At 41.3% G+C, this 25829-nt stretch overlaps 1 pseudogene; it reads left to right on the top strand.

The window, feature by feature from the left end:
- The first annotated feature begins 24830 nt into the window (after positions 1 to 24830).
- Positions 24831 to 25351, top strand: LOC117720790 (AP-2 complex subunit sigma pseudogene; annotated as a pseudogene).
- Positions 25352 to 25829: the final 478 nt, after the last annotated feature.

Below are 25829 nucleotides of genomic sequence, written 5' to 3'. Positions count from 1 at the left end.
GTATCAATGGGAGGAGAGGCCCTTGGTCCTGTGAAGGCTCAGTGCCCCAGTGTAAGGGAATGCCAGGGCATTGAGGTGGGAGTGGGTGGGTGAGCACCCTCATAGAAGCAGGGGGAGGAAAGATGGGATAGGGGGTTTTTGGAGGGGAAACCGGGAAAGGGAATAACATTTGAAATGTAAATAAATAAAATATCCAATAAAAAATAAATCTCTCTATCAATAATAGGAACTAATGAAATATTAAATTACTTTTAATATCCATTTTCTTTGAATTCTTCAGATTTATCAACAGGAGTAAAGGAGAGAAGGAGAGTGGAGAATGTGGTGGGCAAGGTCAAGACACACAGAGGGGGATGGGAAGTGTAGCAGGAGATGAGTCTGAGATGAAGGACTGTATGTATATACAGAAGATATTACACACACAAGGCAGTATCAATTATGTACACAGAATGCACCAGAAATCAATTAACATAATCCAACTGCAAAACACAAACACAATAATAAGCCTGGCAACAAACTTCAGTGATGTAAGGAAAGGGGGTAATTAATGTAAGTATTACATAGAATTATTCACCTCCTTTTCATTGGAGAGACAGGAAGTGGGGAACAACACAAGACAGGACAGGGGGAGGCAAGGGAAGAGTGAAAGTGGGGTGAATTTGGGGTAGGGTCACATACAAAGGATGCATCAGCCATACACAGCAAAACACTCAGGGTACCATAGGATAGCTAATCTATTCCAAAGACAATAAACACAGGGACCAGGGAGATGGTGTGGAGGGTAAAGAGCTTGCTCTGCAAGCATGAAGTGCTAAGTTCAGATCTCCAGAATGTATGTGCCCAAACTCACACACAAACACTTCTCCCATAGACACACCCTAAATTTTTAAGAATAAATTTACCATAAATTTTATTAACACTGACTCCAGTAAGTGACATAAAAATTTTAATATAAATATTTAATATAGCTGTTGCTTGGAGGTTTATTAACAAGTTGAGAGGAAAGGGCAATGGGACGTGTTAGGGGCAAGAACTTGGGGGAGAAGGAATGGTTAAAGACAGTTAGGGGGGTGGGAGAATTGGGGGTGGTCCTGATTTTAAAATACACCAATCATTCAGCCTATTCTAACTGTCAGAATTTTCACATAAAAGTTAAGGTCCCATGTTACTCTAATGACATAATTAAACAAAATTCATTTCACAATGACAATTTGGGATGAAAATTTTAAGATTAGTAGAAGATGGTACAAAGTTTATGGGCCACAGGAAGCATAGGCAACTAAGGAGTGTATAGAAATGGGTAGAGTGAGAAGGGCCAGGGGTTGAGGTGAACTTGCCATCCTGATGATGTGATCGGGTCAGTTACAACCCGGTATAGATTCCGTCCCCAGACTGATTTAACCAAGCTTCAGAATCTTCACATGTAAAGTGAAGATTCAATTAATAGTGACTCTAGCCATATACCAAGCTTTATTTTTAATATGAATTTTACTTAGAATACTTCAGATTCGTGAACCACAATCAACCCAGTGAGGCAATGAAGAGAAAGCAGGAGACGGGGAGATAGTAGAACCCCATGTGGGGTGAATCAGTGGATAAGAAGAGAGGGGGAATTTTAATGAGGACTCCTGTCTTAGGGTGTCTATTGCTGGAAAGAGACACCATGACCATGGCAACTCTTATAAAGGAAAACATTGAACTGGCACTGGCTTACAGTTCAGAGGTGTGGTTCATTATTATGATGGGAAGCATGGTGGCATACAAGCAGACATGGTGACGGAGAGGTCGCTGAGGGTTCTACATCTGGATCTTCAGGCAACAGAAAGAAGCAGCCAGCCACTAGGAATGAAACCTCAAAGCCTGACCCCAGTGACACACTTCCTATGGTCCAACACCTAGTTCAACAAGGCCACACCTCCTAATAGTTCCACTCCTTATGAGCCTATGGGGCCATTTTCATTCAAACCACCACAATACCCATCACTAAACCTGAGTCATGCTCCCAAAACACCACCCCATCAGCTGCAGCAGTGTGTTTATTTATTTATTTATTTATCTACTTACACACTTTACTGCCCAATATCAGCCCTTTTTCTCCTCCCAGTTCCCCCCATATATAGGTGTTTCCCCCATCTCCCATCTTCTCTCCCACATCAAGGCACTGCAAAACTAGGCACATTCTCTCCCACTGAGGCCAGATAAGGTGGCCCAGTTAGGGGTACAGAATCCACAAGCAGTCAACATCTACAGAGTCAGCCCCACTCCAGTTGTTTGGAGGACCCACATGAAGACCAAGCTGCACATCTGCTCTGTATGTTCAGGGGGCCTAGGTCTAGCCCATACTTGTTCTTTGGTTGGTGGTTCAGTCTCTGGGAACCCCCAAGGGTCCAGGTTAGTTGACTCTGTTGGTCCTCCTGGGGGGTCCCTATCCTCTTTGGGTCCCTCAATCTTTCCCCCAATTCTTTCACAAGACTCCCGAGCTCCATCTAATGTGTGGCTGTGGGTCTCTGCATTTGTTTCTATTGGCACGTAGGTATGGGTTCTTGAATCTTGTTGGGCAGTTGTGATTCCCACAGCTCCGAAGAGACTGGAGGGCAGGAATCTCGACTTAGTTCACTCCGTACAAAACTGTGATTGGGCGTGGCAGGGCCCCACCCGGTGTGTGTGTGTGGGGGGGGGGCCCACTCAGTCTGAAGTTCCGAGGGAGTGCAGAGCTCTTGGATCGGGACTCCTGGACAAGAAGGCTTGTGGGCATCGACTGGTCTCAGACTCCTGGGCTACCAGGCTCCATTGAAAGCCGTGGAAGAGTTGAGACTGGGGGCATGTGGGTTGGACTGGCTCGCAGCCAAGAGGGGTGAGAGGGAGAGAGCTCTGGCAGTGCAGCATAGGGTGAGACTCTTGGTTTGTCACTTGTTTGCTAGGGTCCCTTGGCTAGCTTTCGTAAAGAGGCGGTCCTTGTGGCTGGAACACAGAGAGGTCCTCCAGGTGGGAAGTTAGGCGTGGTGGCTGCAGCTCCAGCGGCTCATTAAAGGCCTTCTCTGCAGTTCCCCACGGAGGGCCCCAGAAGACACAAGGGAGTCCATGGTTCCAAATGGCTTTATTTTTATAGCACATGGTAGTCAAATCTGGATGCATTCCCCCCTTAGGTCAGGGCAGACCTGACTTAAATAGGGAGCGAGAAGGGTCTGGAGGGGTCTGGGAAAGGAATACATAATTGGCTATGCCCTCTGGCCTTTAGGTATCTCATTAATATGGAAATCTCTCTAGGGCCCCGAGGCCGGTAGTCACGCCCTCTACCTACGAAGGGGCTGGTAGGGGCATTGCCCTACGTGACTGCAAGGCGCTGATCAATGGAGATCTTTGCCATGTATCAGGAGCCTGGATTCTGGGAGTCTGGTGAAATAGATACCTATCCTTCACAGGCATGGACACCTGTTGGGTCTCTAGGCTATTTCCAGCTAGTGCTTCTACCAAAACCCAAGCCATCCTTTCACGGCCCCACAGAGATGCCTCCCCTGCCCACCCCTGATTTCTGTTCTCTCTCCCCTGGTCTTCCCACACCTGATACCTATGCCCTGCTCCCCTCCCCATTCCCTCTTTCACCCAGTTTCCTCCTTTCATCCACTTCCTATATTTACTTTATATTCTGTAAACCCCTAATAAACCCTTTCTTCTATAAACTGCCTTAGTCATAGTGTCTTATCACAGCAATAGAAAAATAACTGAAACAGTCTCTTTCCTAGCCTATAGAATAGTTTGTACTGGTTTCTTCTCTCATACAATATATTCTGACCACATTTTCCCTTTCTTCTACTTTTCCTAAGTGCCCTCTACCTCTCTCTCCCCCAAGAGATGACCACCAAACCGGACAAAACAATATACAATAACACAAGGCAAAAGCCCTCATATCAAGGCTGGACAAGGCAACACAATAGGAGAAAAAGTCTCAAGAGCAGGCAAAAGAGTCAGAGACACACCCACTCCCACTGTTAGGAGTCCCATTAAAAACACCAAGCTAACAGCTATAATATAAACACAGGGGACCTAGTGCAGACCCTTGCAGGCCCCATGCTTGGTGTTTCAGGCTCTCTGAGCTTATGTGAGCCCAGCTTAGTGTTCTTCTGGTGTTCTCAACCCCCTTTTCTTACCCTCCTCCACACGGTTCCTGCATCTTGGATGGGAGAGACTAGTTGGAGACCTCCAATTTAGATTCTCTCCACATAATGTCTGGTGACGGGTCTCTGCACCTGCTCCCATCTGCTGCCAAAGAAAACTTCTCTGATGACAGTTGGACAAGGCACCTATCTATGAGCATAGGAAGATATCATTAAGACTCATTTCATTGATGTTATTTTCTCCACTAGCCAGTTGTGTTTCATTCTACCCTAGGACTCTGGGCTATGTGCTCTCCTGTGCCGGCCCACCCAGGTAATGTAGAGCATTCTGCACCATTGCCCCAGCATATCTTGCAGGCAGGACAGATTTCAGGTAGAGAATTCTGTGGCTGGGTTGGAAGTTTATCATTTCATAGCCTGTAGAGTACTTTCTCAGACCTAAGAGACTAGAAGGTAGGGGTGAGAACCCAACCTCTCTACGAGGCTCCTGCTGTCAGTTTTCAGAGAGCTACCTTCTGTCCTAGAATCCACCTGCATGTTGCATGTAGCTTTTGCTACTCTGTTTTGTTGCTCTGTTGTAGTTTTGGAAGCGCTACAAGCCCCTCCCAGATTTCTTTTTTGTTCTACCACCTTTAGTTCCTTTTCAGGGACTGGCCACCACCAGCTATGACCCGGCTTCCATTTCTATCGGCCTTTGCTCCAGGAGGTGACCACACTACCAGCTCCCTCCCAACTTCCTTGAATTCGCCGATAAAAGACACACACACAGCTTGTTACTTTACAACTTGCCTTCTAGACACAATTACTGGGCACAGATATCTCCTGCCTTGAAAAGTGTGTCCTTACTAATGTATTATCTTCATCTCTCCACATGCCTTAAACTTAGAGGCTAGTCCCACCTGTAGTGGAGGCCACAGGCCCAAGCTCTCCCCGAGACTTCACATCACTTTGGAGGAAGTTCACATGATGCTTCCTCCAAAGCATGGCAAAAAAAAAAAAAAAGCTTTCTCCTTCCTGTGTCTCCGTTTTTTCCTTATGGAATCCGGAAGTTCCACCTATAACTTCTGTCCAGCAACTGGCCCCCCAGCCTTTACTGAAAAATCAAGAACCAATTGGCCAGCAAGACCTTTGAATCAGAACCTCTCCTTATACTACCTTGCCTAAGCTCCACATATGGGTCAGAGCTACCAGCCACTGTCAGAGAATATTGAATCCACTGATGAAAAAAACACAACACACACACACACACATTGTGAATTTAAGTTGTCTTAGTGGCTCAATTGCTGGATCCTATCAATCTATCATGGCTAGTGTGCCCTTCCCAATATTCTTGGTTCATCAAATCTCAATCTGCCCTTCAGTTGCTCAGTTACCTTTAGTCCCAGCTCAACATCCCAACTTCCCACCTGGAGAAGCAGCTTATATGGCTGCCCTACCTGAGATCTCACATGGCTGACTGGCTTTTCACCCTCCAAAGCATCGTAAACTCTCATTCCTCTCTCTTCTGCATTTGCTAGTTTGCCTGCTGCCCCAGAGTCCCACCTATCCTCCCTCCTAGCAATTGGCTTATGGCATCTTCACTGATAGATCAAGAATCAATTGAGGAACAGGACTTTAGCATCAGAACCACACCTATACCTGGGTTGGTTAGGGTTATCCACAGGACCCCTCCAACCAAAAATTCAAAGGAATGTAACCCAAACTCAACACTGGAAGCCTGGCTTGGCTACAAAAGATATCCAAATCAGATTCCATCTTTCCCATTATTAGGAGTCCTCACTAGGGTCATCCTCTTAGATTCCAAGAAGTTTCTCTCCCAGTGTCCCCCAATTCCACATGTTCTCCAGCATTCTCTTCCTCCATCCCGTTCCTCTACCTGGTTCTTCCTGTTTGTGTCCCCACAAGTCTACAGTCCACCTATAATTTTTCTTCAAGTTCCGCTGCCAAGGAAACCCGATAGGGACCTTCTCTTTACTCTACCCCTAACCCTATCCCTATGCCTATCCCTAACCCTAACCCATAACCCTAACCCTAACCCTAACCCTAACCCTAACCCTAACCCTAACCTTAACCCTAACCCTAACCACTAACCCTATCACTAACCCTATCCCTAAACCTAACCCTATTCTTAACCCTAACCCTGATCACTTAACTCTACCTGTATCTTCCTGTTTGTGTCCCCACAAGTCTACAATCCACCTGTAATTTTTCTTCGAGTTCCGCTGCCAAGGAAAGCCGATAGGGACCTTCTCTTTACTCTACCCCTAACCCTATCCCTATCCTTTACCCTAACCCTAACCCTAACCCTAACCCTAACCCTAACCCTAACCCTATCACTAACCCTAACCCATAACCCTATGACTATCCCTAACCCTAACCCTAACCTTAACCCTGATCCCTAACCCTAACCCCTAACCCTATCACTAACCCTATCCCTAAACCTAACACTATCCTTAACCCTAACCCTAACCCTAACCCTAAACCTAACCCTAACCCTAACCCTGATCCCTTCCCTCTACCTGTTTCTTCCTGTTTGTGTCCCCATAAGTCTACAGTCCACCTGTAATTTTTCTTCGAGTTCCACTGCCAAGGAAACCCGATAGGGACCTTCTCTTTACTCTACCCCTAACCCTATCCCTATGCCTATCCCTATCCCTAACCCTAACCCTAACCCTAACCCTAACCCTAACCCTAACCCTAACCCTAACCCTAACCCGAACCCTAACCCCTAACCCTATCCCTATCCCTATCCCTATCCCTATCCCTATCCCTATCCCTATCCCTAACCCTAACCCTAACCCTAACCCTAACCCTAACCCTAACCCAAACCCTAACCCTAACCCAAACCCTAACCCTGTCTAACCCTAATCTAGCAAGTTGTAGCATTTATTTATCAAATTTATTTCTGCTCTACTATTTCTTTCTTTCTATTGACTTCAGATGTGTTTATTCTTGTTTCTCTAAAGCTTGAGACGTGCCATTAGGTTATGCAATTTTAAGACTCCTATTTTTAATGTGGGCAGTTACTGATTGTCTTTGTTAGGGTTTTACTGCTGTGAACAGACACCATGACCTAAGGACAACATTTAACTGGGGTTTGCTTACAGGTTCAGAGGTTCAGTCCATAATCATCAAAGAGGTATCATGGCAACATCCAGGCAGGCATGATACAGGAGGAGCTGAGAGTTCTACATCTTCATCTGAAGGCTGCTAGCAAAATACTCTCTCTCAGGCAGCTAGGACAAAGGTATTAAAGCCCACACCCACAAGGCTACACTTGCCAACAGTTCCACTCTCTGGCTAAGCATATACAATTCACCACACTGCCTTCTAGTACTGCTTTCTCTACATTCAGATTATCTTATGCTGTGTCTTCATTTTGAGTTGATTCCAGAAACTTTTGAATTCTGAAGTTCATTCAGTGGTATGTGTTTCACTTTGTATATATTAGATAGACTTCAGAAAATTAGTAGGAAGTTTAGAGTTTGCACTGTTAACGGTTTCTCCTCCTTGTCTCTCTCCTTCTCCTCTTCCCCCTCTTCCTTCTGTCTGTATTGGGATTAAATCCAGCACCTCATGCATGTTAGACAAATACTCTAAAGCTAAACCAAACTCCAAATCTCTGCAAGACTAATTTTTAACTAATAAATTTGCCTACTGACTATATAAGAATGGAATAGGCAAATCCTGGCTTCTAAGGCTTGAGGAAAATATCTAAACATTGCGAAGTAACGATACGAATGGCAAATATCCACTAAGGGTAGAAAAATGGCTCAGCAGATAGGAGCACTTGCTGCACCAGTGTAATAAGCTGAGTGTAAAAACCGTGATACCAACATAAAGAGCACCTCTGGTCTGAGACAGGAGGATCACGAGGGCATTCACTCATAGGCATGTGTGTGTGTGTGTGTGTGTGTGTGTGTGTTAGTTACAGTTTTATTACAGTGAAGAGATACCATGACCACAACCACAGCAACTCTTACAAAAGAAAACATTTAATTGGGGCTGGCTTACAGTTTCAGAGGTTTGGTCCATTATCATCATAGCAGAAAGCACAGTGATGTGCAGGCAGACATGGTGCTGGAGAAGGAGCCCAGAGTTCTACATTTTGCTCCATAGGTAGCAGAAGGAGACTATATGACACACGGGCATAACTTGAGCATAGGAGACCTCAAAGCCTGCATCCAGAGTAGTAATACACTTTCTCCAACAAGGCCACTTCTATTCCATGTAAGGCTACACTTCCAAATATTGCCACTCTTTATGGGCCAAGATTTCACATACATGAGTGTATAGAGGCTATTCCTATTCAAATCACCACATTCCACTCTCTCGTCCCCATAGGCCAGTAGCCGTATCATAATGAAAAATTAATTTAGTTCAACTTTAAAAGTTCCTATAGTCTATCACAATCTCAACAGTGTTTAAAAATTTGAAGTTTAAAGTCTCTTCTGAGATTTATGGAATCTCTTAATTGTAATTAAAGTCCCCTATGATATAAAAATAAAAAATATCACATACTTCCAACATATAATGGCATAGGATAGACATTACCATTGAAAATGGAAAAATGGGAACACGGTGAGGAAATATTGGACCACAGAGAGACTGAAAACCAGCCAGGGAGCTCCTATCTCTGCATCTCCATGTCTGATATCAAAGCACTCTTCAGATCTCCAACTTTTTTCAGCTTTGTTGATTACAACACACTTCTTTCTCTTAGACTGGTTCCACTCCCTGTTAGCAGCTCTCCTTGGCAGGCATCTCACAGCTCTGGTACCTCCAACATCTTGGGGTTTCTAAGGCACCAGTGGCCTTCACACAGGGATGCCTCTACCACACACCTGGCTTCAGCCATTTTTCCTAGTTGTGGAGGGAAATTCAATAACCCTTGATTTTAAGCCCAGAATCACATGGGTGAAGCTGCCAAGTTCTGCTGCTTTCTGGGGCTGGAGCATGGCCCCCTCATTCAATTACATCTTCACCAAACTGCCTAAGCTTGGCTGTTCCAGAACTCTATCTGTAGACCAAGCTGGCCTTGAACTCAGTGATCTCCTCTTGCCTCTGGCTCCTGAGTCCTGAGATTAAAGGAAAGTACTACCACACCTAGGCCTAATCTGTTCTTTAATTCCTTTTTACAAGTTCAAAATTTAGCTGAATGAGGTCATGCCCTGAGATCACCACCCTATGTATTCCATTTAATCTCAGACTTTATCTCCTTGAACACAGGACATAGCTCCATTTCACTTCCTTGTGCCGTGCCCCCTTTCACCTCAAATTATACATTTTGCATTCTTCTATAATCAGCTTGCTCCTTTTCATTCTAAATCTGAATAAGGGTGAACACTAATAACCACAAGACGGAGTGAACACTAGGCTATTTTGAGATTCCCTCTGTCTACTGAATTACTCCAAAATTCCTTAATTTAGCCTCAGGCAGATGTTTTGGACAAGAGCAAAAAGTAGCCACATTTTTAGTCAAACTATCACAAGGATAGTCTCTAGGCCACATAGGAAAATTCTCTGAAACCTCTTGAGCCAGGCCCCCACAGTTCAAATCAAGCTCAGCACCGCTGCCACTCATGTTCCCTCTAGGATGACCCATTAAGCCCCTCTTAAGCATCCCACTGCTTTCTTAATCCGAAATCCCCAAATCCACATTTCTCCAAACAAAAACATGATCAGGCTTATCACAGAAATACCCTAGTCCCTGGTACCAACTTCTGTCTTGCTTATCGTACTATTGCTGTGAAGAGACACCATTACCACAACAACTCCTATAAAGGAAAATATTTAATTGGGGCTGGCTTACAGTTTCAGAAGTTTAGTCCATTATCATCATGGCATAAAGCATGGGGGTATGTAGGTAGATGTGGTGCTGGAGAAGGAGCCCAGAGTTCTACATCTTGATCCACAGGCAGCAGAAGAAGATTGAGTGCCACACTGGGCGTAGCTTGAGCATATAAAACCTTAGAGCCTGCTTCCACAGTGAAATATTTCCTCCAATAAGGCCACACCTACTCCAACAAGGCCACACCTCCTAATGGTGGCACTCCCTATGAGCCAAGCATTCAAACCCATGAGTCTACGGAGGCCGTTTTTATTCAAACCACCTCTCTCTCTTCTCTCTCTCTCTCTCTCTCTCTCTCTCTCTCTCTCTCTCTCTCTCTCTCTCACACACACACACACACACAAATAAACTCACACAAACTTACACACATATACACACATAAAAAATAACTCCATGTTTTTCTTTCCCACTTTAAAATGTGTCAATTACTTATTAATTAAGGAAAATATCCATTTGCCACATATCCATGTTTTAAAATTTAAGAACACGGGGTGAAGGCAAATCTTTTATGAATCTTAGTTTAAAGAAATCCCAAATCATTTTATATTCTGAAAAGATTCTAGCCCTCTCATACTCTTTAAAGCCATTGCTAGAATCATAATATCTGTAAAAATCTACTTGTGCCTCCTTTTTTTTTTAAGTTAGCCATGGGGGTAATGAATCCTGTAATCATTTAAAATCCCAGTTATTTTGGCTGGAATCTGCATCTCAGGTTTTTCTCCAAGCTTAGAGACCATGATAATTGTCTTCAACCTTAGATTCTGTTTTTCAGACTCTTTCCTTGACCCCCAAACCTAGAAATTTCATACTATGTAACTTCTAGTTAGTGTGTCTGCCTGCAAAAATATCATAGCACAATTCAGATTTTTCAAAAAATATATATAATTGTGCTAGACTTTGACTACAAAAAAATCCACCTTTTGTAATTCCATTTTGTATACAATAACATCTAAAATCTATTTAGAAGGTTTAAAGTTTTTATTTTTTTCATCCATATTTGGACAGTCCTTTTAGTGTCTGACATTCTTTTTTCTCTTATTAATATCGGTTGATTTTGAATGTATGCGTGTGTTTCGTGTGTGATATTTTCATGGGCACACAAAGGTACACATGTGGAAGTCAAACGACAACTTTGTGGACATCAGTTCTCTTCCTCCAACTTTACGTGGGTTCCAGGGATGGAATTCAGGTCACCTGCTTGACAAGTGTCCTAACCTTCTGAGCTGTTTCACTAGCCCAGTCGTTCCTTTGTCTCAAAACATCTGGTACTTTTGTGGTTTTAATTCATATTTGTAAATAAAGGAGCTAATTTATTACTGTAAGGGGCAGGGGCTCACTGGCTGTTTTCAACCCATTCTTAGAAGAAATGACTCCTTAAAAGGGAGAAATTCACCAAGACTTTCACCAGTGGAGTCTATGGAGATGCTTTCTACCTGGAGATAAAAGGCAACTTTTCTGAAGGGCCTGTGGATGATTTCTCTGAAACAGTGACATGGATGGTCTCTGTGATTCAACAAGTAACCAGTGTCCTTGTTCCTGATGCCCATTCCAAAGGTCAGATTGCAGCCTAAGCCCTCATGTCGAATCTCCATGTGTCCATGCACTTGAACTTCCATTTTATTTAGTTTTCTTTATGGTATTTAGCCAAGGTGGTAAAGAATGTTCAAACTGGCACTGTTCCCACTCTCAAACTGTTCTCCAGAGGGTTACTGCATCACCTGGCTGAGTGGCAGCTCTAGTTGTCAACTTCCTCTGAGGTTCCAAGGATTCTTTTTTTCATAGAAATCCACTGTATATTTGCAGAGATGGCTCAGATTTGAAGTTTTATGTCCAGGGCTCTGAGGTTGGTTCCTCCCTTATGTAACTTCCATTTTCTGAAGTGATACTATGGATGAAATGAAGTAAATTTTGTTACCTTAGTATAATAAGGGTATTTTTCCCACTACATAGCATGAATAAACCAATAGGCAAAAATTATAATTATCAGATACACACACACACACACACACACACACAAGCAAAACACACCAAAACAGAAATTTTTCTGTTGTAATATCATTTCTATTAATAATAACCACTTATGTTTTTTTTACTTTCCACAGGATAGGCATTGATGACCTCTACATATATTGATCCATTTTCTATCTATCATCTATCTACCTATCTATTATCTATCTATCTCCTTATCTATTTATCTATCTATCTATCCATCTACCTATCTATCTATCTATCTATCTATCTATCTATCTATCTATCTATCTATCTATCCATCTACCTACCTATCTATCTATCTATCTATCTATCTATCTATCTATCCACCCACCCATCTATCTACCTGTCTATTTTTTAGTACAGTAGTATTTGGTTTATCCTAGGTCCCTGGGCTATCTAATCTCAAGTTCTTGGTAACTCAATCGTTGTTGGTTATGGGTTCTGTCTTGTGGAGTTGGCCTTAACATCAAATTAGATACTCATTGGTTACTACAACAATCTTTGTGCCACCTTGCCCTAGCATATCTTGAAGGCAGAACAGAATGGTAGATCAACGTGTTTGTGGCTAGGTTGATGTTTATGCTTCTACTTTGGTAGATGGAGTTAAGTCTTTCTGTAAACACCAGCTAGACTTGTACATGTTCAATGAGGTGTGTAGGTGTTGTCTTCAGCAGTGGATCCCTATTCTCTGTGAAGAGCAACCTATGAACTTGGCAACAGTCTGGGTTGTTTGGGAGTTTTTAGGAGACCATTTTTGCCAACAAATCAATTAGATGTAACCCAATCTTGTTTCTAGAAGCTTCATTTGTTGACAAGAGTGGTCCAGTTTGAGTTCTATCTCCACCATTATTTGGCAATTTCATTTAGATCGCATTTCATATATGTATATATTTTAGGAAGCTTCTACTATTTTAGGTTTCCATGCTACACTCAAATGGTCTTGAATTTTAACAGTATCTCCCTGTATTCCTGCCTTTGTTTCCCTCGTTCCTCCTCTTCACTCTATCCTCCTGTTACAGTTTTGTTCTTCTTTGCATTGTTAACTATGTATCCTATTAGCATTTCCGATTAAGACCTATATGCCCACCCCAAGTCCATAATTCTATACCTAACATCTGTGGCTCTATGGATGACAGCTTGCTTAGCATTAATTTAACAGCTAGTACCCATGTATAAGAGAATATATACCATATTGTCTAACTGGGTCTGGGTTACCATATTCAGGATTTTTTTTCCTCATTCTACCTATTTACCTACAAAATTCATGATTTCAGTCCTGAGTATATGTCAAAGAGTGGTATAGCTGGATCTTGAGATAGATATTCTCATCTGTCTGAGGAACCACCATATTGAGTCCCATAGTGGGTGTATGAGTTCACACTCTCTCCAACAATAAAGAAGTGTTCTCTTTACACATCCTCACCAGCACAAGCTGTTACTTGTGTTCTTGATCTTCGGCATTCTGACAGGTGTAAAATGGAATCTCAGAGTAGTTTTTATTTGCGTATTTCCCTAGTCGTTAAAGTTGTTGAACATTTCTTTGTTTCTCAGCAATTTGAGTTTCCATTTTTTAAGAACTCTGTTTATATCGGTACACTATTTTTAATTGGGTTACTTGTTTTCTTGTTATCTAGTTCTCTAAGTTCTTTATGTATTTTGTATGTGTATTTGGCAAAAGTTACACACACACACACACACACACACACACACACACACACACCTTCTCATTCTGTAGGTTGCAGCCTTGTCTGAATGATGGTATCTGTTGCTATGTAGAAGTGTTTCAGTTTCATGAGGTTCCATTTATTGTTTAATCTTAGTACCCATAACAGTGTTCTGTTCAGAAAATTTTTCATCTGTCAATAAGTTCTAGCTATTTCCCACTTTCTCTTCTATCAGATTGACCATGTCTGATTTTACATTGAGTCTTTGATTCATTTGGAATTGAGTTTTGTGCAGGGTGAAAAGTATGGCTCTATTTGCATTTTTCTACATGACCACCATCATTTGTTGAAGATATTGTTTTTTTTTTCCCAGTGCATATTTATTTCTGGCTTTATTGTCTAAAATTAGATGTCCATAGGTGTGTGGATTTATGTCTGGGACTTCAACTCAATTCCATTGATCAATGTGTCTGTTTTTTTTTTGTTTTTTTTTGTTTTTTTTTTTTGTGCCAATGTCATGCTGTTTTTTATTACTATATCTCTATAGTATAATTTGAAGTCATGGATGATGATACCTCCTGAAGTTGTTTTGTGACTGTTTTAACTATCCTGTGGTTTGGGGTTTTTTTGTTTTGTTTGTTTTGGTGTTGTTGTTGTTGTTTGTGTTTGTGTGTGTGTGTGTTTCAATATGAAATTGTAAAATTGTACTTTAGAATATGTAAAGAATCATGTAGGAATTTTGGTGGGGATTGCATTGAATCTATAGATTGCTTTTGGTAGGGTCTTGGTCAATGTTCTGCTGCTGAGAAGAGACACTATGGCCATAGCAACTCTTACAAAAGAGAACACTTTATTGAGGCTGGCTTACAGTTTCAGAGGTTTGGTCAGTTGTCATCATGGTGAGGAGCATGGGGACATGCAGGCAGACACGGTGCTCAAGAAGTAGCTGAGACCACAAATCTGCAAGCAGCAAAAGGAAAACAAAACTGAGCTTGGCATGGGTTTTTTTGAAATCTCGAAGCTCACCTCCAGTGACACACTTCCACCAACAAAGTCACACCTTCTAATCTTTTCAGATAATGCCAAGTGACCATGTATTCAAATCTATGAGTCTATGGCAGTCATCATCACAGAAACCACCACAAATGGAATAGCTAATTTTACTGTAATACTCCTACTGATCCACGAAAATGCAAGATCTTTCCATCTTCCTCAGTGACTTCAAGGTTTTACCATACAAGTCTTTCATTCGCTTGGATAGAGTTACCCAAGATATTTTATACTATTTGAAGCTATTGTGAAAGACATTATTTCTTCTCTTTCTTATTTGTACATTTAGGATTCATATATAGGATGGTTAGTAAATTGTGAGTTAATTTTACATCCAGCTATTACACAAAGTGTTTATCAGCTGTAGGAGTTTCTCTGGTGGAATTTTTCAGATCACTCATATATATTAGCATATGCAAATATACTGTAACTTTTTCCTTTCCAATTTGTAGCCCCTTGACCTCATCGAATTGCTTTATTGTTCTAGCTAAGACTTCAAAAACTATATTGAGTAGGTGTGGAGAAAGTGGAAAACCTTGTCTTCTTTATGATTTTAGTGATCAGTAATTCTCTTTCTTGAAACAAATTGGTCAATGCTCCTTCTATATCTCTATTTTGTGAAACAATTTGAAGAGTATTGGGATTAACTCTTTCTTGAAAATCTGATAGAATTCTGAGCTAAAAAAATATGGCCTTTGGTTTTTTATGGTTGGGAGACTTTTAACTATTATTTCTGCTTCACTTGAGGCTATAGGTTTGTTTAAATTGCTTATCTGATTTTGATTACATACAAGATCAGATGAAGATGCATAGCACTTGCTAAGTGGCACATATTTTAATCCTCAGGATTCTTTGGATTTTCTTGCTGTTTGTTTTTATGTTTCCACCTTTATCTCTAATTTTGTTAATTTAGTTATTCTCTTTCTGTCTTTTAGTTAATTTGGATAAGGATTAGCCAGTCTAATTGATTTTCTCAAACAACCAACTCTTTGTTTCATTGACTCATTGTATTGGTTGGTTGGTTTGTTTCTACTTTATTGATTTCAACCTTGAGTTTGATTATTTTTTGTGATTTATTCCTTTTGGATATGATAGCTTCTTTTTTCAGAGATTCAGGTGTGTTGTTAAGTTACAAGCATGAGATTCTTATTTATTTATTTTTATTTCTTTGTAAATCTGAGCACTTACTGCTATGAACTTACTGTTTAAACCCATCTTTCTGTTTCTCATTTGTTTGCATATGTTGAGTATTCACTTTTATTCAATTTTAGAAAATTGTCACTTCCTTTCTTAATTTCTGTCTTGACCCATTTTTCATTGAGTAGAAAACTGTTCAATTTTTATGAAGTTACAAGCTTTATGTTGCTTTCTGTTGGTGTTGATTCCATTTTAATTCATGGTGATCAGTTAGGGTGAAGGGTGTTATTCTAATGTGTCTGTTGAGACTTACTTTTTGTTGAGTATGTGGTCAATTTTAGAAAAAGTTTCATGAGATACTGTGAAGAAAGTATTTTCTTTTGTGTTTAGGTAAAATGTTCTGTAAGTATCTGTTAGGTTCATTTGGTTTATATTGTCTGTTATCTCCAGTATCTCTGTTTAGTTTTTATCTGGATGACTTGACTATTGGCAAGAGCTGGTTAGTGAAACCTCTACTATCAATGTATGAAAGTCAATATATAATTTAGGCTATAGTAGTGTTTCATTTATAAACTTGGGTGCCCTTGTGTTTGGGACATAGATGTTAAGAATTTCAATGTCCTTGTGATAGATTTTTACTTTGATTAATAAGTAGTATTCTTTCCTAACTTTTCTGATTAGTTTTGTTTTGAAATCTATTTGTTAGATATTAAAATGGTTATAGCAGGTTACTTCTTTGGCACATTCCCTAGGTATATCTTTTTTTCCATCCTTTTATGCTTAGTTGATATCCTTGAAATTAAGGTGTGTTTCTTACATACAGCAAAAGGATGGATATTGTTTTCACTTTAACTCTGGTAGTCCGTGTCTTTCTATTGGGTACCATTGATGTTGAGAGATACAAATAAATTTTGATTGTTTATTTGTTATAGTGTGTGTATGTGTGTGTGTGTTCTTCTTTTGATTTGCTGCTGTAGGGTTATTTACTCCTTTTAGATATGGTTAAGCTCTTTAGATTGGAGTTTTCCTTCTAGTATTTTCTGTAAGGCTAGAATTGTAGATAGATATTGCTTAAGTTGAGTTTTATCATGGAACATCTTGTTTCTTACATCAATGTTGATTGAAAGTTTTGCTGGGTATAATCTATGCATCTTTGGTCTCTCAGAGTCTGTAGAAAAGTCTATCTGGGCCCGGCCCATCTAACTTTTAGAGTCACCACTGAGAAAGCTGAGTATTATTATAATAGGTCTGTCTTATATGTTACTTTGTCTTTTTTTCTTTCAGCTTTTAATATATTTCTTTGTTCTGTATCTTTAATGTTTTGATTATTATGTGCTGAGGTGAGTGAATGGGAGTGAGAGTGTATTTCCTTTCTGAGCCAGTCTGTTTGGTGTTCTGTATGCTTCTTGTACCTCAATAGTCAACTTCTTTTTTATGTTAGGCAAATTTTCTTCTTTGATTTTGCTGAAAATATTTTCTATGCTTTTGACCTGAGTTTCCTCTCCTTTCTTGATTCCTATTCTTCTCATATTTGTTCTTTTTATTTTATCCCAGATTTCCTGGATGTATTGTTCCAGGATTTTTATAGATTTTAACATTTTCTTTGACTGAAGTATCCATTTCTTCTGTTGTGTCTTCAATGCCTCTTGTTCTCTCTGTCTCTTCTGTTCTATTGGTTCAGCTTGCCTCTGAGGTTTAGGTTTAAATTCCTGAATTTTTAATTTCCAGATTTCTTTCAGTTTGGACTTTTTTTTTAAATCGATTTCTACTTTCAGGTCTTGCATGGTTTCATTTATTTCCTTCCAGTGTTTGTGTTTTCAGTGATTTTTTTAAGGGACTTATTTGATTCCTCTTTAAGGACATCTGTAGCAGGATGGTTTCCTGCTGCTGCTACATTATCTGCAATAAGCACAGTGATTGGAGAGGAGCTAATGTGGGAGCAGCAAGGAGAAGGAGGAGGAGGAGCTAGGAGGAGGGAGGAGAGATGTAGCAGCCATGGAGATCTACGGATGCATCAAGAACAGTCTTGGGTAACAAATTTTATCTAAGGTCAGGTATCGGGTAATAACTGTAATTGTGTGGGAATCTTGTTAATTAAGCATTTCCAATTATATAAATATTGGACAATATTTAAGCATTAAGAGTCTCATTTCTATGGGGTACTACGTGGATGGCAGGATGGTCTGGGCTCAGCCAAGCATTGTGACAGCGTGGTAGATTGGTAGAGCCAAACACCAGGCTGGAGTCTCGTGGGTCTAGTTTTGGTGCGTGTGGCCTCTGGCCCTTCCAGCTGTGGCGCATTTGGCTTCTGGTCACGGAACATGGTAGCCTGAGCTAAGCAGAGCCACACTGCCACTGGGATAGACAGCCAGCGCAGGGATTTTTAAAAAAAATATTAACCACTACAGACATCTATCATATTCCTAAAGGCTATTTTAAATTTTTCCCCTTGTGCTTCAGGTATGACGTAATACTCAGCCTGATGTGGTAGGATTCTTAGTCTCTAGTGGAAACACATGGTCCTAGCTGTTACTGATGGTGTTTTTACACTGATGTCTAGGCTTCTACGCTTGGGACGATTGTAATTTTAGATACTGATATATAGTCTTGTCTTTGTTGGGTGGGTGTTTTCCTTGGAATATGCTACCCTCTCTGCATCTAAGTTGGTGGCTGTGTGCTGCCTGTTAGGGCATTTTTCTGGGATCTTTATAGGTGTAGCCACTGGGTATTCTGAGTAAAATATGCTTCTAAGTATTAGGAGCTGATACAGGGATGGATGAGAAGTGGGTGGAGTACTAGGGAGATCCATAGTAGGAAAAGAAGCACGGTGTTCCACCAGGATCTGTTGATTCCCCTGGGAGTGGGGCAGAGAGTGAGGAGAAACCACAACATGTAGTCCGCTACAGAGCTGGAAATGAGACTGGGGGATTTTATACGGAGTAGAAGAGTGAAGATCTGAAGCTCACCCACCTGCTTTGCTGGCCTGTTTGTTTCTCTGTCAAGCTCGGCAGGCAGGAGAGTTTCCAGAGAGTGCCTGTTGGAGTTGGGGGCTGGGCTAACAGGAAAAGTGGGGAAGATGGTTGAGGAGAAGATCTTCCTGATCTGGCAGAGATGGGGACAGAGATGAGGGGAAACCCACAGTGGTGGTTTGCTACAGAGATGGGGATGAGACTGGACATCTGGATTCGGAGGAAAGGGTTGAGAGGTGAAGATCTGGTTAGCATCCCTACTTCCCTGGCCAGAGTGGCCTATTGTTTCTCAAGAAATGTCTTCTGGAGTTGGGTCTGATACAAGACAATAAGTAAAAGGAGGGAAGTTCAGAGGTAAAGATCGGTGAGATCCACTGGGAATGGGGTGGGGCTTCGGCAGGTTGCTACAGAACAGCCAATAAGACAGGGAATTGGACTTGGAGAAGTGTAGGAATGGGTAAAGATCTGCACTTAGATCTACCTATTTTTCTGGTTCCATGTGCAACATGTATTTTCAAATGAAGGTAAAACATGAACTCTCGAGGTTTGGTCTTTTGTTATGTATTTTAATGCAATGTACAATCCCCCTCTTCCCCCAAACCTGGTTGCCCCAGGGACAAGAGAATCCACATGTAGACTCAAGTGATGCTATGTGACCTTACCCTCAAGTTATTTTTGATTGGTAAATAAAGATGCCTACAGCCTGTAGCTGGGGAGAATTGAGATAGGCAGCACTTGGTGTTCCCACCATAGGGATTGGAGATCATTAGGAGAGAAGAGGTAAGGAGAGGAGAAGATGGCAGGGGTTAGGAGTCAAGAAAATGTGGCCCTGAGGACTGGCCAATTGGAGTTAAGAGCATCCCAGATGAAACATAGTCAGTAATAGCTCAGGGTTATCAATAGAAAAGTACATTTTAATAGCAGAGAGGGCAGATATCTGCCCATCTCTTGTTCTGTTTAAGGCTTGTTGTAAATATAAAGGTTGCATGTGTCTTTTATCTGGGAACTTAATGATCAAAGGAGGGGTAGAAACCCTGGATTGGGATTAAAAATTTCTCCAACAATGAGCTACTGTTAGTTTCAAATGTATGATTAAATGACATTAATGGTTTTACATTTAGTTTATAGTTTTTAATTTTTCCCTAAAAATATGCATCTAAATGAAACAATACTTTAAAAAAATAATTAACTGGTGGCTCGAATAGGAATGACCTCATAGACTCATGTGTGTGTGAATTCTTGCCGCATAGGGAATGGTACTATTAGGAGGTGTGGCCTCGTTGGAAGGAGTATGTAGCTATGGAGGAGCTTGAAGATCTCTTATGCTCTGCCCAGTGTGGCACAGAGTCACCTTTAAGGCCTTCAGATCAAGATGTAGATCTCTCATAAATGAATGTGCTTCCCATGTATGCCTGAACACCACATTTCCCACCATGACAATAACAGACTAAACCTGTAAGCCAGCCCCAAATTAAATATTTTCCTATGTCGGAACTGCTATGGTCATGTTATCTCTTCACAGAAATAGAAACTCTAACTAAGACAAGTGACTATGTTTGTTTTCTTTTTTGTTTTCTTTCAACTCATTAGCGCTCAGAAATGTCACGCCAGGCTCATATATGAACAGAGAAGCAATTAGAAGTTAAAATATCAAATTTAAAACAGGAAATCTGAATGCATAGACAAACTTAAATATACAGGTTGTCTAACAGTAGACAAATATACAAGCTGTATGTGCATGTCCACACTCTACAGTCAAATCACAAATTTGAAGCTACATGCATTACTTCTCTTTTTATTTCCCCCCATCAGACCCTATGGGGGTCATACCTATCCATACCATAATAAAAATATATTTAGTCTAACATCCAAGGTCCCCACAGTCTATCACAGTCTCAACAATGTTAAAAGTGCAAAGTTCAAAGTCTCTTCTGAGATTCATCCAATCACTTAACAGTAATCCCCAAAACAAGAAAGGAAACCAACTGGACAAACTCCAAACTCTGCATCTCCATGTCTAATGTCATGAACCTATCAAAGCAGACTTCAGATCTCCACTCCTTTTTCATCTTTGTTGACTGCAACAAACTTCTTTCTCCTGGGCTGGTTCTACTTTCTGGTAGCAGCTTTTCTTGGTAGGTATCCTGTGGCTCTGGCATCTTTAACATCTTGGGGTCTCGAGTCAACTTTAACTTCATAACTTCTTATTCTATTGTGTCTGGGATTCATACATGACTTCTAGCCTCCTCCAAAGGGCTCAGGTCAAATCTTCAGCTCTGCCCTCTATAGTACTCTAGGCTCTGGTTGACTCCACTCTGCTGTTGCTGCTGTTCTTGGTGATCATCCCATGGTACCAGCATCTCCATTACACTGGACTCTTCTGCTGCAACTAGGCTTCACCAATAGCTTCTCATAGGCTTTCTTCATGCTGCCAAGCCTCAACTTCCTTGCATGACCCCTTCAGACCTGGGCCATCAACTGCAACTGAGGCTGCACCTTCACCAGTGGCCTTCCCTGGCCTCTCATAGTGCCCAGTCTCAGCTGCTCTCCATGAACCCCTTCATGTCTTCAAAACCAGTACCACCTAGGTGATTCTTACACATTACCAAGTCCAGCTGCGGCACAAGGTATAACCTTGGCTATCTCTAGAACACAGCTTCTTTATACTCAGAAAACATTTCCCAGAAAATTTTGCCTCAGTGATGCTGACCTCTTCATAATCACTGCTAATCTCTTAGCTCTAGCTAACCAGCATCAATTGTCCCAATAGTCCCTTCTATTCTGGACTCTAAAGCCAGAGTCACATGGCCAAAGCTGCTGTGTTCTGTTGCTTGCTGGGGCTGAAACATGCCCCTACTTCTATTACCAGCTTTCTGTTTACCAACTCTCTCATTGCCTAAACTTGGCTGTCTGTCACAGAAGTTGCTCTGTAGATTGACCTTGAACTCAGAGATCTGCATGGTTCTATCACCTGTGATTGAGGGTGTATACCACCATACCCGGACTTTAGCATTTCTTCACCTGGAACTTGCTCTGTCCCAAGCTTACCTTGAACTCAGAGATCTATTTGGCTTTGTCTCCTGGGATTAAAGGCTTGTACTGTTGGACTGTAAAATCCAAAACCAGGGGATGCCCTCCCCCAGAAACTCACAGACAGGATTTGCTGCAATAACATGAGGTTTAATGATACTGGTGCACCAGGGCTCCCTTGCATTGTAGGCAAGAGAACTCCGAATTGAGGTTAAGAGCAATTTTTATACAGTTTAAGGGGTGTACTACAGAAACAGTGACTAGACACAATATGATTGGCAGAACAGTGTGACTTTTAAACTGATTGGTCTTTGGGGAATGAGGTAGCAAGGACCTCCCTTGTCTGTGTCAAGGGTTGGTCCATACTGCTGAATGTGTCTATGTGCTCTGGGCAATTCCCACATGCAAGTGGGTTCTCTTCCCAGTGGTCTGAGGAATGTTAATCCCTTCTTCCTCTGAATGTTAATCCAGCAGGGTAATCCAACAGGTGTCCTCGGACTAAGGAATGTGCTCCTCCCAGGATGTGTCCTGAGGCAGTTAATTTCTAAATTTAACCGAATTCTTACAGTACTACCAAGCCTGGACCCAAATTTAGCTGGATGGGATCTTGCCCTGAAATCACTACTCCCTTAATCTATCTCCTTGAATACATGATTCAGCTCCATTTCACTTTCTGGTGCCCTTTTATTATTACTTGAACCACACATTTTGTACTTTTCCTCTCCAAACTTGCTATGCTTGTACAAAATGATCTTCATGAGACTTAACCAGAAAACAAAGTCTATGCTGGGCGTTGCTGAGACTTCCTTTGTCATTGCAATTAATCTGAGTCTCTTCACCTTAGCCTCAGGCAGACTCTTCAGACAAGGGCAAAAAGCAGCCACATTCTTCACCAAAATACACATGAACAGTGTCTATACTGCATTCTTCTCCTTTGAAATCTCTTGAGCCAGCACTCCACAATTCAAATTGTCTTCGGAACCAATGTCTTCCATATTCCTACTAGAATAGCCCATTAAGCCCCACTTAAAGTATTCCACTGCTTTCCAAATTCAGAATCCCAAGATCCACACTCTATCAAACAAAAGTATGGTCAGGCCTATCAGAGCAACGCCCTAGTCCCAGTTACCAACTTCTATCTTAATTACGGTTTTACTGCTGTGAACAGACAGCATGACCAAGGCAACCCAAAAGAATAACATTTAATTGGGGCTGGCTTACAGGTTCAGAGGTTCAGTCCATTATCATCAAGGTGGGAACGTGGCAGCATCCAGGCAGGCATGGTACAGGAGGAGCTGAGAGTCTTACATCTTCATCAAAAGGCAGACAGGGGAAGACTGGCTTCTAGGCAGCTAGGACTAGGGTCTTAAAGCCTACACCCACAGTGACACACTTTTTCCAACAAGGCCATACCTCCGCTCCCTGGGCTAAGCATATTCAAACTACCAAAGAGATTTTCCTTCAAAAATCCTCATAGAATTAGAAATTAAAAATACTCCTAACTATGATGACAACAGTAAGACAAGTTTCCAAACCTGGAAAAAGTAACAAATTTAAAATATTCACAGTTTAATTTCCTATAAAAATAAAATGGGAAATAATTGGTTATAGATAGCTACTGTGTCCCGTCAACATTGCACTTGGGTAACATCCACCTCAGGGTTATCTAGGAAAATGGTCCTCAGAGTGTAGCACACATTTGCAGTCACATGAATGCCATGCTTTATCACAGACTGTCAGTCCCATGAAGTTTCCAATGCTGAAAATCTGAACTAATATTCATATTTTTGAAGAAATTCCCAGGAAATGCCGATCAAGGTAGGAACTGAGATTTTAGAAGTGTTGAAGGAAGATGTCTACCCAGACTTAATAACAATATTAATTAAAGTTCTTTGGCATTAATTTATAGGCTATCTGTAGGCTTTTTTCTATTGAATGCAGAAATTGTTTTTGCCAAAGAAAAATATTACTGTATCCTATAAGAATTTAACAATGTTTACATCTTACCCAAACAAACACCTTATCAAAATTTCTCTCTCTTTCTCTCTCTCTTTCTGTCTTCCCCCACCCCCGTGTGTGTGTGTGTGTGTGTGTGTGTGTGTGTGTGTGTGTGAAAGAGAGAGAGAGAGAGAGAGAGAGAGAGAGAGAGAGAGAGAGAGAGAGATATTCTAAATATTTCTTAAACTGGCTTTAAAGGTCTTCCTGGATTCTTATTCTTCACAAATGAATGAGTTCAATATACTGTTCCTCATGTTACATTTGAGTGACAGTCATGTTTGTATCACACTGTGAAAACTATGCTGATGTACTGTATTGAGTTGTTTTCTATACATCAGTACTTTCTTAGTTGTTATTATGTTACTGTTTTGTCAGGACTAGAACCTGGGCCTTGTATATGCCAGGTTCTACCACTGAGTTAAATCATCAGCACCCTGGATGTTATTATATAATCCTGGCCAAAGAACATACATACAACACATTTCAAACAGAAAGAAACAGAGTCTGTGAATCTCATTAAATTAAACCTTGAATTTCCTAGGATGTTTCAACAGACATCCTTTTCTGGTATCAACTTAGGTTGCTTTTTGATTTTCAGAAAACTATCAAAATTTTTTCTTATATGACAATTACTGTTAGTCTAAAATAATCCCCCCTTTTTTTCTATTTTCATTGAAGATGTTTAGAAAGTAGTAGACTTTAGGTTAATATGTGGAGAAATATAATATAACTATAGTGTTTATGTTCATAAAAACTTAGAGAAACAGGGGTACCCAGTGAGCACTAAGGTAGCCAGGCCTATGTACAAGACCCTGTAGCCTGTCTCAAACATATGTACATATATGTATATATGTATATCTTAAGAATCATAGTGAGGTGTTATTTTGCACACATTAAGATCACACACACACATATATATATACATACATACACATACGCATATACACATACCCAAGATATTATCCAAGAAAAAGATAATGGAGTCTTTGTACATAGCTATTAAGAATGCAAAAGGGCGAGTTCTAGCCCTGGGCCCCACAACTGCAAGCAGAGCCAGAGCCGCCCTGTTACAGCGGGACCCGGGCCTCTGGGGTCCAGACAGGGGTCGCCATGATCCGATTCATCCTCATCCAGAACCGGGCAGGTAAGACGCGCCCGGCCAAGTGGTACATGCAGTTCGATGATGACGAGAAGCAGTAGTTGATTGAGGAGGTACACCTTTGGTCATCGTCAGGGACGCCAAGCACACCAACTTTGTGGAGTTCCGGAACTTCAAGATCATCTACAGTCGCTATGCTGGCCTCTACTTCTGCATCTGCGTGGATGTCAACGACAACAATCTGGCCTATCTCGAGGTCATCCACAACTTCGTAGAAGTGTTAAATGTCTGTGAACTGAACCTGGTGTTCAACTTCTACAAGGTTTACACGGTGGTAGATGAGATGTTCCTGGCAGGAGAAATCCGAGAGACCAGCCAGACGAAGGTGCTGAAGCAGCTGCTGATGCTGCAGTCCCTGGAGTGAGGCAGGCCTCCGCCCAACTCGGCCTGCCTCCCCTGCCAGGCCCGAGGCCCACCCCAGCAGCTCCCTCCCTTCCTCAGCTGGCCCAGAGGAAGGACCCCACAGGGTCTAAGCCGCAGGGGAGGAGGCCTCTGGGCCCTACGTGGATGGCAGAGGCCACCGTGATGTCCTGAGTAACTGTGCCATTGTCGTGTGATGCTGTGAGTGTGCGTGTGTGCATCCCCCAATAAACCTGTGGTCCTGCCTGGCCAAAAAAAAAAAAAAAAAAAAAAAAGGCACAGCTAATATAGAAATAATGCCATTGTATATTAGTTACTGGATTCATTGTTACAAAACTACTTGATAAAAACAAGTTCAAGTTAAGGAAAGAAGGATTTATTTTATCTTAGATTTGAGAATACAGTCCATCATGGTGGGGCAGTCATGGCAGAAGGACCACAGGGTAGCTGCTCCTGTTGTATTTGCAGTCAAAAAAAGGGAATAAATGCTGGTGGTCAACATGT

This window comes from Arvicanthis niloticus, chromosome 15 (genome assembly GCF_011762505.2).
Source record: "Arvicanthis niloticus isolate mArvNil1 chromosome 15, mArvNil1.pat.X, whole genome shotgun sequence".
Classification (NCBI taxonomy): Eukaryota; Metazoa; Chordata; class Mammalia; order Rodentia; family Muridae; genus Arvicanthis; species Arvicanthis niloticus.
This window is presented reverse-complemented; position numbering and strand designations above follow the sequence as displayed.